This window comes from Pseudophryne corroboree, chromosome 5 (assembly GCF_028390025.1).
Source record: "Pseudophryne corroboree isolate aPseCor3 chromosome 5, aPseCor3.hap2, whole genome shotgun sequence".
Classification (NCBI taxonomy): domain Eukaryota; kingdom Metazoa; phylum Chordata; class Amphibia; order Anura; family Myobatrachidae; genus Pseudophryne; species Pseudophryne corroboree.
In genome coordinates this window covers 153,470,041-153,483,851 of record NC_086448.1, presented here as the reverse complement: position 1 = coordinate 153,483,851, position 13,811 = coordinate 153,470,041, and positions in this window count along the sequence as shown.

Below are 13,811 nucleotides of genomic sequence, written 5' to 3'. Positions count from 1 at the left end.
GGCAATCACAATATAAGTATACTACTAACTATACTGGTGGTCAGTGTGGTCAGGTCACTGGTCAGTCACACTGGCAGTGGCACTCCTGCAGCAAAAGTGTGCACTGTTTAATTTTAATATAATATTATGTACTCCTGGCTCCTGCTATAACCTATAACTGGCACTGCAGTGCTCCCCAGTCTCCCCCACAATTATAAGCTGTGTGAGCTGAGCAGTCAGACAGATATATAATATATATAGATGATGCAGCACACTGGGCTGAGCCTGAGCAGTGCACACAGATATGGTATGTGACTGAGTCACTGTGTGTATCGCTTTTTTCAGGCAGAGAACGGATATATAAATAAACTGCACTGTCTGGTGGTCACTCACTATATAATATTATGTACTCCTGGCTCCTGCTATAACCTATAACTGGCACTGCAGTGCTCCCCAGTCTCCCCCACAATTATAAGCTGTGTGAGCTGAGCAGTCAGACAGATATATAATATATATAGATGATGCAGCACACTGGGCTGAGCCTGAGCAGTGCACACAGATATGGTATGTGACTGAGTCACTGTGTGTATCGCTTTTTTCAGGCAGAGAACGGATATATAAATAAACTGCACTGTCTGGTGGTCACTCACTATATAATATTATGTACTCCTGGCTCCTGCTATAACCTATAACTGGCACTGCAGTGCTCCCCAGTCTCCCCCACAATTATAAGTTGTGTGAGCTGAGCAGTCAGACAGATATATATAATATTATATATAGATAATAGATGATGCAGCAGCACACTGGGCTGAGCCTGAGCAGTGCACACAGATATGGTATGTGACTGAGTCACTGTGTGTATCGCTTTTTTCAGGCAGAGAACGGATATATAAATAAACTGCACTGTCTGGTGGTCACTCACTATATAATATTATGTACTCCTGGCTCCTGCTATAACCTATAACTGGCACTGCAGTGCTCCCCAGTCTCCCCCACAATTATAAGCTGTGTGAGCTGAGCAGTCAGACAGATATATAATATATATAGATGATGCAGCACACTGGGCTGAGCCTGAGCAGTGCACACAGATATGGTATGTGACTGAGTCACTGTGTGTATCGCTTTTTTCAGGCAGAGAACGGATATATTAAATAAACTGCACTGTCTGGTGGTCACTCACTAGTAAACTCTCTGCACTCTCTACACTTCTACAGTACTCCTCCTAGTCCTAAGCTCCAGTAAATCTCTCTCTCTTATAATCTAAATGGAGAGGACGCCAGCCACGTCCTCTCACTATCAATCTCAATGCACGTGTGAAAATGGCGGCGACGCGCGGCTCCTTATATAGAATCCGAGTCTCGCGAGAATCCGACAGCGTCATGATGACGTTCGGGCGCGCTCGGGTTAACCGAGCAAGGCGGGAGGATCCGAGTCGCTCGGACCCGTGAAAAAAAACATGAAGTTCGGGCGGGTTCGGATTCAGAGAAACCGAACCCGCTCATCTCTACCAAAATGTAGTAAAAAACAAACAAAAAAACTGTGTTGTTTTTAACAAGACACTAACTATTGCTTCTCTGTATCTCCACGCTGTTTTAATAAGAAAAAAAGTGTTCATAGGGGGTAATTCTGAGTTGATCGCAGCAGGAACTTTGTTAGCAGTTGGGCAAAACCATGGTGGTCATTCCGAGTTGGTCGCTCGGTAAAAATCTTCGCATCGCAGCGATTTTCCGCTTAATGCGCATGCGCAATGTCCGCACTGCGACTGCGCCAAGTAAATTTGCTATGCAGTTAGGAATTTTACTCATGGCTTTTTCATCGTTCTGGCGATCGTAATGTGATTGACAGGAAATGGGTGTTACTGGGCGGAAACAGCCCGTTTTATGGGCGTGTGGGAAAAAACGCTACCGTTTCCGGAAAAAACGCAGGAGTGGCCGGAGAAACGGGGGAGTGTCTGGGCGAACGCTGGGTGTGTTTGTGACGTCAAACCAGGAACGACAAGCACTGAACTGATCGCAGATGCCGAGTAAGTCTGAAGCTACTCAGAAACTGCTACGAGGTGTGTAATCGCAATATTGCGAATACATCGTTCGCAATTTTAAGATGCTAAGATTCACTCCCAGTAGGCGGCGGCTTAGCATGAGCAAATCTGCTAAAATCCGCTTGCGAGCGAACAACTCGGAATGACCACCCATGTGCACTGCAGGGGAGGCAGATATAACATGTGCAGAGAGAGTTAGATTTGGGTTGGGTGTGTTCAATCTGCAATCTAAATTGCAGTGTAAAAATAAAGCAGCCAGTATTTTACCCTGCACAGAAACAAAATAACTCACCCAAATCTAACTCTCTCTGCACATGTTATATCTGTCCCCCCTGCAGTGCACATGGTTTTGCCCAATTGCTAACTAACTTGCTGCTGCGATCAACTCAGAATTAGGCCCATGGTTTTGCCCAACTGCTAACAAAATTTCTGCTGCGATCAACTCAGAATCACCCCCATTGTACTGTATCTTTAGTCTCATAAGACCACCCTGTTGTTTACATTAGGCTCAAGCTGTGCTGTAGCTGCTAGTCAGGTATAATGTTGTGTAATCAGTGCTCTGTACATCAGAGTTGGGCAACCTCTTGCTGCTTCTCCCATTGCTGAGTGATGATCAGCGATATAAGGATAAAGCAAGGACACGCTAGTTTCCGACCCAAGTATCCTATATACTAACCAAAACTGTGCAGCTTGATGTATGTGTGTTAGCACAGTGGTGACTCAGTATTGGACTGTCCTCAGGAAGTAAATGGCAAAAGATAATCTATGATCAATTAATAAATAAACCTGTATAATTGTAGAAGGTGTGTCCCATCTCCTCAATGTGCGCACAGTAGAAGCCTGGGCACATGCCCTTTCAGTTCTTACTGTGAGCGGGAGACGGGACAGAAGAATGAATGTTCTGGATGGAGTGGTGGAGGCAGAGCTGGATTAAGGCATCGGGGGGCCCGGGTTCTTAAAACAGGGGGATTAAAAAAGCAATACCCGAAGGTATTACCTATACCCAGGCGCTAGATGGGTGGTTCCCCACAGCAGCTGTATAGGAAAGGGTTGGTCAGACCCCTAGGCAATAGGTAAAACAGAAAAATGCAGCGCTTGAATGGTCACATAAGCAAAAACAAGTAGCGTATAAAATCCTTGCCTTTTCAACAACTTGGACCCTTAAAAGAACCTATACTGTACCGTGGAGGAGTCACATCTACCACCCTCTGAGGAACAGCATTTTGCGGACGCAGCTTCGCCTAATTACCTCAAGGGACGCTGGTGGTAACTATAAACTCACGGATAGGACACAGGGTCCTTCTATGCAAGGGGACTATCATAGGAACAGGTACTATATTACCGACCTTCTACAAGGACTTTTTGACATTTGAAAAAACACCTATCATGATTGATATTTGAAAACTATGTGAAAGTTTATTAGATACATATACCCAATTATTACAGATCATCTTTTAACATATGTTTTATTAAAACAAGGATTTTATACGCTACTTGTTTTTGCTTATGCGACCATTCAAGCGCTGCATTTTTCTGTTTTATCTTAAAACAGGGGGGCCCTAAGGTCTAAAATAATTTTTTTTATATATATATATATATATATATATATATATGATACACAATGTACCGTTTGAACTAGGGGCGTATCGGCTAGTTTGGATAAATTAGCTACTTTACATACACACACACACACACACACACACACACACACACACACACACACACACACACACACACACACACACACACATACACACACACACATAAAACAATCCACAATCCAGCACTCCCTCGTCGTAAGCCACAGAAATAACCTGCCAGGGTTAGGGACCCTCTTAGGGACCAGCAAAGCCTATCCATTATGCAAAACATCAGAGGCGGCACTTCCGGACTCAGTACTTGGTGAAAGATAAAGTGCTTTACTGCAACGTTTTGAGGTAAACCCCCCCCCCCTCTCCCCACCGTCATCAGGACATACTTGTCCCCTGATGACGGGGGGAAGTATCCTGAAACGTCGAAGTAAAGCACATTATCTTTCACCAAGTACTGAGTCCGGGAGTGCCGCCTCTGTTGTTGTATATATATATATGTATGTATGTATGTATGTATGTATGTGTATGTATATATATATATATATATATATATATATATACACACACACACACACACACACACACACACACACACACACACACACACACACACACACTGTGTGTGTGTGTGTGTATATATACATACAGTGTGTGTGTGTATATATATATATATATATATATAAAAACACATACACACAACTCCTCGCTCCGGCACTCCAAGGACTCCAGTATAGTTATTGTGACCGGTGCCCTCCTCGACGCAACGTCCACGGCTGCACGCTATCTAGCTCACTTCGTTTTTAGTGAATTAAGTCCAAGTGCCGCCATTGGAGAACTATATATATATATATATATATATATATATATACACTGTGTACACTGTGAGTGTATGTATGTATGTGTGTGTGTATATATATATATATATACTGTGTGTATATGTGTGTGTGTGTGTATATATATATATATATATATATATATACACACACACACACACGCAACCCAGAGCCTATGTTTAAATTGAATACATAACTTTAAAAAAATAAATAAACAGCCCATCCTGACCTTACAGACAGGACTAGAGCCTGTCTCTTCATCCGGCCAGTAGTACACACGCGCTGGCAGGGAGCTTCCTTCTTTCCTGCAGCCTGCGTGCTCAGCCAGTCACTGAGCAGCAGGCTGCAGTGTCAAACACTATTGGGCAGCTGAGCCGTCGCTCAGCAACAGCCAAGGAATCTCTCTGCGACGCCGGCGGCCGTGTGAGCGGCGGCTGCTGCTGGGCAGATAGTGGGGAGGGGAGCGCAGTGAGGTGCCGCAGATCGGATCGGATTACAGATCCGATCTGTGGCGCTTGACGGGGGGCCCTTTCAGACAGGGGGGCTCGGGGTACTTAACCCCGGAGCCCCCCCCTTAATCCGGCTCTGGGTGGAGGAGCCATGACAGAGCATACATCTCAACTTTACAGGTTCTGGAAGAGGGACCCCATGCGCGGCGAAGCCGCGCCCGCCACCAAAAGGGGGCATGACTACATAAAATCGGCGTGGCTTCGTAGAAAGGGGAGTGACCTCGTGGCAATGTCGCGATCGCGAGCCATGGCCCCCGTTCTCGTCACTATGGGGGTATGGCCAGCGCTCAGTGAGCTGCTGGCATGTCCCCAGTCCCTCTGTCTCCGCGAATAGATGCTGTGTGTGCATGCGCACAGCGTCTATTCACCCTGCTCTGCAGCGAGTGCAAGAGCCTCCCAACTGTCCCCCCCCCCGCGGGACACTGCTGCCCAAGGGTGGGACAACGGGACAGTCCCAAAAAAACAGGACTGTCCCACGAAAATTGGGAAAGTTGGGAAGTATGCAGAGGAAGGATGAGACGGCAAAGCCTGAGGTGACCCCACATATGCCAGGTCCGTTATGCTAGTAAACAAATAAATAAAACAAAATTACATTGTAGACCAGGCATTCCTAACCTTGGTCCTCCAGGCACACTGTAACAGTCCAGGTTTTAGTGATATCCAGGCTTGAGCACACGTGACATTAATTAGTACCTCAGTTATTTTGATTTAACCATCCGTGCTGAAGACTGATTATCAACTGGATATCACTAAAACCTGAGGACCAAGGTTGGGAATGCCTGTTGTAGACACTTGTCTTGCACCATGCAAATAATTTATAAAACAATAAAACTAAAAGATAGCTAAGGGGGTCATTCCGAGTTGTTCGCTCGCAAGCTGCTTTTAGCAGCTTTGCACACGCTAAGCCGCCGCCTACTGGGAGTGAATCTTAGCTTATCAAAATTGCGAACGAAAGATTCTCAAAATTGCGAATAGACACCTCTTAGCAGTTTCTGAGTAGCTCCACACTTACTCGGCATCTGCGATCAGTTCAGTGCTTGTCGTTCCTGGTTTGACGTCACAAACACACCCAGCGTTCGGCCAGACACTTCTCCGTTTCTCCAGCCACTCTTGCTTTTTTCCCAGAAACGGTAGCGTTTTTTCACACACACCCATAAAACGGCCTGTTTCCGCCCAGAAACACCCACTTCCTGTCAATCACATTTACGAACACCAGAATGAAGAAAAAAACCTCGTAATGCCGTGAGTAAAATACCTAACTGCATAGCAAATTTACTGCGCGCAGTCGCACTGCGGACATTGCGCATGCGCATTAGCGACTAATCGCTCCGTTGCGAGAAAAAAATACCGAGCGTACAACTCGGAATGACCCCCTATGTGCGGTAGAGGTGTTAAGTATTGAAAATGTTTGTTATTTTGCAAATTGTTCACACTGTTACACTGCAAAACCAGCTAGTCATGGAGTCATGTAAGGTGTATGGTGCCCCAGTGCTCATAAGACTATGGGCCAAATGTAATAGAGTGAGAGTTTCAGAAAGTGAGAGATTTGGTAAGGTTTTGCAGTTTTTTTTAAAGTTGCAATCATTTACACAGCAAGATCAACCTGGTTTTGCAGTGTAAATGATTGCCACTTTAAAAAAAACCTGAAAAACCTTACCAAATCTCTCACTTTCTGAAACTCTCACTCTTACATTTGGCCCCATGTGTTTTTCCTGGGACTCTTTTTTTCCCCCAGGAAAACCTGCATGTTACTACAGGTTTCTAAAGCTGCAATATGTAATAACAATGACTTACTTTAAACAGTTACACAACCTGGAGACCATAAGGAAAGAGTGTCTACATAAATAAAAAGAAATGTGAGATAAACAGGTAAATGTAATGCAGTATATACTGTAGAGATGTGCACTTGAAATTTTTCGGGTTTTGTGTTTTGGTTTTGTGTTCGGTTCTGCGGCCGTGTTTTGGGTTCGACCGCGTTTTGGCAAAACCTCACCGAATTTTTTTTGTCGGATTCGGGTGTGTTTTGGATTCGGGTGTTTTTTTCAAAAAACACTAAAAAACAGCTTAAATCATAGAATTTGGGGGTCATTTTGATCCCAAAGTATTATTAACCTCAAAAACCATAATTTCCACTCATTTTCAGTCTATTCTGAACACCTCACACCTCACAATATTATTTTTAGTCCTAAAATTTGCACCGAGGTCTTTGGATGACTAAGCTAAGCGACCCTAGTGGCCGACACAAACACCTGGCCCATCTAGGAGTGGCACTGCAGTGTCACGCAGGATGGCCCTTCCAAAAAACACTCCCCAAACAGCACATGACGCAAAGAAAAAAAGAGGCGCAATGAGGTAGCTGTGTGAGTAAGCTAAGCGACCCTAGTGGCCGACACAAACACCTGGCCCATCTAGGAGTGGCACTGCAGTGTCACGCAGGATGGCCCTTCCAAAAAACACTCCCCAAACAGCACATGACGCAAAGAAAAAAAGAGGCGCAATGAGGTAGCTGTGTGAGTAAGATAAGCGACCCTAGTGGCCGACACAAACACCTGGCCCATCTAGGAGTGGCACTGCAGTGTCACGCAGGATGGCCCTTCCAAAAAACACTCCCCAAACAGCACATGACGCAAAGAAAAAAAGAGGCGCAATGAGGTAGCTGTGTGAGTAAGATTAGCGACCCTAGTGGCCGACACAAACACCTGGATCATCTAGGAGTGGCACTGCAGTGTCACGCAGGATGGCCCTTCAAAAAAATACTCCCCAAACAGCACATGACGCAAAGAAAAATGAAAGAAAAAAGAGGTGCAAGATGGAATTGTCCTTGGGCCCTCCCACCCACCCTTATGTTGTATAAACAGGACATGCACACTTTAACCAACCCATCATTTCAGTGACAGGGTCTGCCACACGACTGTGACTGAAATGACGGGTTGGTTTGGACCCCCACCGAAAAAGAAGCAATTAATCTCTCCTTGCACAAACTGGCTCTACAGAGGCAAGATGTCCACCTCATCATCATCCTCCGATATATCACCGTGTACATCCTTCTCCTCACAGATTATCAATTCGTCCCCACTGGAATCCACCATCTCAGCTCCCTGTGTACTTTGTGGAGGCAATTGCTGCTGGTCAATGTCTCCACGGAGGAATTGATTATAATTCATTTTAATGAACATCATCTTCTCCACATTTTCTGGAAGTAACCTCGTACGCCGATTGCTGACAAGGTGAGCGGCGGCACTAAACACTCTTTCGGAGTACACACTTGTGGGAGGGCAACTTAGGTAGAATAAAGCCAGTTTGTGCAAGGGCCTCCAAATTGCCTCTTTTTCCTGCCAGTATAAGTACGGACTGTCTGACGTGCCTACTTGGATGCGGTCACTCATATAATCCTCCACCATTCTTTCAATGGGGAGAGAATCATATGCAGTGCCAGTAGACGACATGTCCGTAATCGTTGGCAGGTCCTTCAGTCCGGACCAGATGTCAGCATCAGCAGTCGCTCCAGACTGCCCTGCATCACCGCCAGCGGCTGGGCTCGGAATTCTGAGCCTTTTCCTCGCACCCCCAGTTGCGGGAGAATGTGAAGGAGGAGATGTTGACAGGTCGCGTTCCGCTTGACTTGACAATTTTCTCACCAGCAGGTCTTTGAACCCCAGCAGACTTGTGTCTGCCGGAAAGAGAGATCCAAGGTAGGTTTTAAATCTAGGATCGAGCACGGTGGCCAAAATGTAGTGCTCTGATTTCAACAGATTGACCACCCGTGAATCCTTGTTAAGCGAATTAAGGGCTCCATCCACAAGTCCCACATGCCTAGCGGAATCGCTCTGTGTTAGCTCCTCCTTCAATGTCTCCAGCTTCTTCTGCAAAAGCCTGATGAGGGGAATGACCTGACTCAGGCTGGCAGTGTCTGAACTGACTTCACGTGTGGCAAGTTCAAAGGGCAGCAGAACCTTGCACAACGTTGAAATCATTCTCCACTGCGCTTGAGACAGGTGCATTCCACCTCCTATATCGTGCTCAATTGTATAGGCTTGAATGGCCTTTTGCTGCTCCTCCAACCTCTGAAGCATATATAGGGTTGAATTCCACCTCATTACCACTTCTTGCTTCAGATGATGGCAGGGCAGGTTCAGGCGTTTTTGGTGGTGCTCCAGTCTTCTGTACGTGGTGCCTGTACGCCGAAAGTGTCCCGCAATTCTTCTGGCCACCGACAGCATCTCTTGCACGCCCCTCTCGTTTTTTAAATAATTCTGCACCACAAAATTCAAGGTATGTGCAAAACATGGGACGTGCTGGAATTTGCCCATATTTAATGCACACACAATATTGCTGGCGTTGTCCGATGCCACAAATCCACAGGAGAGTCCAATTGGGGTAAGCCATTCCGTGATGATCTTCCTCAGTTGCCGTAAGAGGTTTGCAGCTGTGTGCGTATTCTGGAAAGCGGTGATACAAAGCGTAGCCTGCCTAGGAAAGAGTTGGCGTTTGCGAGATGCTGCTACTGGTGCCGCCGCTGCTGTTCTTGCGGCGGGAGTCCATACATCTACCCAGTGGGCTGTCACAGTCATATAGTCCTTACCCTGCCCTGCTCCACTTGTCCACATGTCCGTGGTTAAGTGGACATTGGGTACAACTGCATTTTTTAGGACACTGGTGAGTCTTTTTCTGACGTCCGTGTACATTCTCGGTATCGCCTGCCTAGAGAAGTGGAACCTAGATGGTATTTGGTAACGGGGGCACACTACCTCAAGAAATTGTCTAGTTCCCTGTGAACTAACGGCGGATACCGGACGCACGTCTAACACCAACATAGTTGTCAAGGCCTCAGTTATCCGCTTTGCAACAGGATGACTGCTGTGATATTTCATCTTCCTCGCAAAGGACTGTTGGACAGTCAATTGCTTGGTGGAAGTAGTAAAAGTGGGCTTACGACTTCCCCTCTGGGATGACCATCGACTCCCAGCAGCAACAACAGCAGCGCCAGCAGCAGTAGGCGTTACACGCAAGGATGCATCGGAGGAATCCCAGGCAGGAGAGGACTCGTCAGAATTGCCAGTGACATGGCCTGCAGGACTATTGGCATTCCTGGGGAAGGAGGAAATTGACACTGAGGGAGTTGGTGGGGTGGTTTGCGTGAGCTTGGTTACAAGAGGAAGGGATTTACTGGTCAGTGGACTGCTTCCGCTGTCGCCCAAAGTTTTTGAACTTGTCACTGACTTATTATGAATGCGCTGCAGGTGACGTATAAGGGAGGATGTTCCGAGGTGGTTAACGTCCTTACCCCTACTTATTACAGCTTGACAAAGGCAACACACGGCTTGACAAATGTTGTCCGCATTTCTGTTGAAATACTTCCACACCGAAGAGCTGATTTTTTTGGTATTTTCACCAGGCATGTCAATGGCCATATTCCTCCCACGGACAACAGGTGTCTCCCCGAGTGCCTGACTTAAACAAACCACCTCACCATCAGAATCCTCCTTGTCAATTTCCTCCCCAGCGCCAGCAACACCCATATCCTCCTCATCCTGGTGTACTTCAACACTGACATCTTCAATCTGACTATCAGGAACTGGACTGCGGGTGCTCCTTCCAGCACTTGCAGGGGGCGTGCAAATGGTGGAAGGCGCATGCTCTTCACGTCCAGTGTTGGGAAGGTCAGGCATCGCAACCGACACAATTGGACTCTCCTTGTGGATTTGGGATTTCGAAGAACGCACAGTTCTTTGCTGTGCTTTTGCCAGCTTGAGTCTTTTCATTTTTCTAGCGAGAGGCTGAGTGCTTCCATCCTCATGTGAAGCTGAACCACTAGCCATGAACATAGGCCAGGGCCTCAGCCATTCCTTGCCACTCCGTGTGGTAAATGGCATATTGGCAAGTTTACGCTTCTCCTCCGACAATTTTATTTTAGATTTTTGAGTCCTTTTTTTACTGATATTTGGTGTTTTGGATTTTACATGCTCTGTACTATGACATTGGGCATCGGCCTTGGCAGACGACGTTGCTGGCATTTCATCGTCTCGGCCATGACTAGTGGCAGCAGCTTCAGCACGAGGTGGAAGTCGATCTTGATCTTTCCCTATTTTTGGAACCTCAACATTTTTGTTCTCCATATTTTAATAGGCACAACTAAAAGGCACCTCAGGTAAACAATGGAGATGGATGGATACTAGTATACTTATGGATGACGAGCGACTGCCGACACAGAGGTAGCTACAGCCGTGGACTACCGTACTGTGTCTGCTGCTAATATAGACTGGATGATAATGAGATAAAATTAAAATATATATATATATATCACACTAGTACTGCAGCCAGACAGGTATATATTATGTAATGACGGACCTGCTGGACACTGTCTGTCAGCACTGCAGACTCCTAAAGTAAGCTACTAGTATCAAGAAGATAGAAAAAAAAAAACCACGGGTAGGTGGTATACAATTATGGATGGACGAGCGACTGCCGACACAGAGGTAGCTACAGCCGTGGACTACCGTACTGTGTCTGCTGCTAATATAGACTGGATGATAATGAGATAAAATTAAAATATATATATATCACACTAGTACTGCAGCCGGACAGGTATATATTATGTAATGACGGACCTGCTGGACACTGTCTGTCAGCACTGCAGACTCCTAAAGTAAGCTACTAGTATCAAGAAGATAGAAAAAAAAAAAACCACGGGTAGGTGGTATACAATTATGGATGGACGAGCGACTGCCGACACAGAGGTAGCTACAGCCGTGGACTACCGTACTGTGTCTGCTGCTAATATAGACTGGATGATAATGAGATAAAATTAAAATATATATATATCACACTAGTACTGCAGCCGGACAGGTATATATTATGTAATGACGGACCTGCTGGACACTGTCTGTCAGCACTGCAGACTCCTAAAGTAAGCTACTAGTATCAAGAAGATAGAAAAAAAAAAAACCACGGGTAGGTGGTATACAATTATGGATGGACGAGCGACTGCCGACACAGAGGTAGCTACAGCCGTGGACTACCGTACTGTGTCTGCTGCTAATATAGACTGGATGATAATGAGATAAAATTAAAATATATATATATCACACTAGTACTGCAGCCGGACAGGTATATATTATGTAATGACGGACCTGCTGGACACTGTCTGTCAGCACTGCAGACTCCTAAAGTAAGCTACTAGTATCAAGAAGATAGGGAAAAAAAAAACCACGGGTAGGTGGTATACAATTATGGATGGACGAGCGACTGCCGACACAGAGGTAGCTACAGCCGTGGACTACCGTACTGTGTCTGCTGCTAATATAGACTGGATGATAATGAGATAAAATTAAAATATATATATATCACACTAGTACTGCAGCCGGACAGGTATATATTATGTAATGACGGACCTGCTGGACACTGTCTGCATAATGCGTTTATAAAAACACCACACGACGAGTGTTTAACTTTTTCAGGCAGACAATCACAATATACTGGTGGTCAGCAGACAATCACAATACTGGTGGTCAGTGGTCACTGGTCAGTCACACTGGCAGTGGCACTCTGGCAGCAAAAGTGTGCACTGTACTTAAAATATGTACTCCTGCTATAACTGCTCCCCAGTCTCCCCCACAATTAAGCTGTGTGAGCAGTGAGCACTCAGCACAGTCAGATAATGATATACAGTATTACATATGATGCAGCACACTGGGCTGAGCACAGATATGGTATGTGACTGTGTCACACTGTGTATCGTTTTTTTTCAGGCAGAGAACGGATTAATTAAACTGGTGGTCACTGGTCACACTATCAGCAGCAAGTAGTACTCCTCCTAATAATATGCTCCCCAAAATTTGTGTCTCTCTCTAGTACTCTAGTCTAAACGGAGAGGACGCCAGCCACGTCCTCTCCCTATCAGTCTCAATGCACGTGTGAAAATGGCGGCGACGCGCGGCTCCTTATATAGAATCCGAGTCTCGCGATAGAATACGAGCCTCGCGAGAATCCGACAGCGGGATGATGACGTTCGGGCGCGCTCGGGTTAACCGAGCAAGGCGGGAAGATCCGAGTCGCTCGGCCCCGTGTAAAAAAACCTGAAGTTCGGGCGGGTTCGGATTCCGAGGAACCGAACCCGCTCATCTCTAATATACTGTAGCATGTACTGCTGCGACATGTATGGGCTTTTTATGAGAAACACAAGCTTCCCAAAAATGGACGCAATAAGCAACAATAATACCCCTTTCAGACAGCATATGCTGGGTCACACCCGGCAGAAACCCCTATCAGATCGGTCGCCCCAACCTGGCATATTGCTAGGTTGATGACGTCACTGTGTCACGTGTGGAGGCAGTGCTTGGAGATGACATCTTCCTATAGTGTGAACTGCACACCGCACCACGACTCTGGTTGAAGCAGTGTTAGCAGTGTAGTTGAAATACCATGTCACTCAACCCGGATTATTTCAACTGGCCCTTTTCAGACTGCGCCGCAACCCGGGTTGCTACGCGCTCATGTGCAGTAACCCGGGTTATTGCTGGCAGTCTGAAAGGGGTATAAGGAGTCAATTAAGTTAGACCCCTCATGGACCAATTTTACCCCAGGCTGAAGGATTTTTGTAATGCAGCACTCTTGAACTGGAAACAAAAATTTCTGCTGTTGGGTACACTGGGCTCCACAAGGAAAGACATAGGGGTATAGAGTATGATCTTGATCCGAGGCACCAACAGGCTCAAAAGCTTTGACTGTTCCCAGAGTGCATAGCGCCGCCTCCTCTATAACCCCGCCTCCCTGCACAGGAGCTCAGTTTTGTAGTTGGTGCCGCAGATAGCAGGCACATAACAGAGGGGCTGCTCTGGGCAGCCCTAAGAAGAGCTTTTTT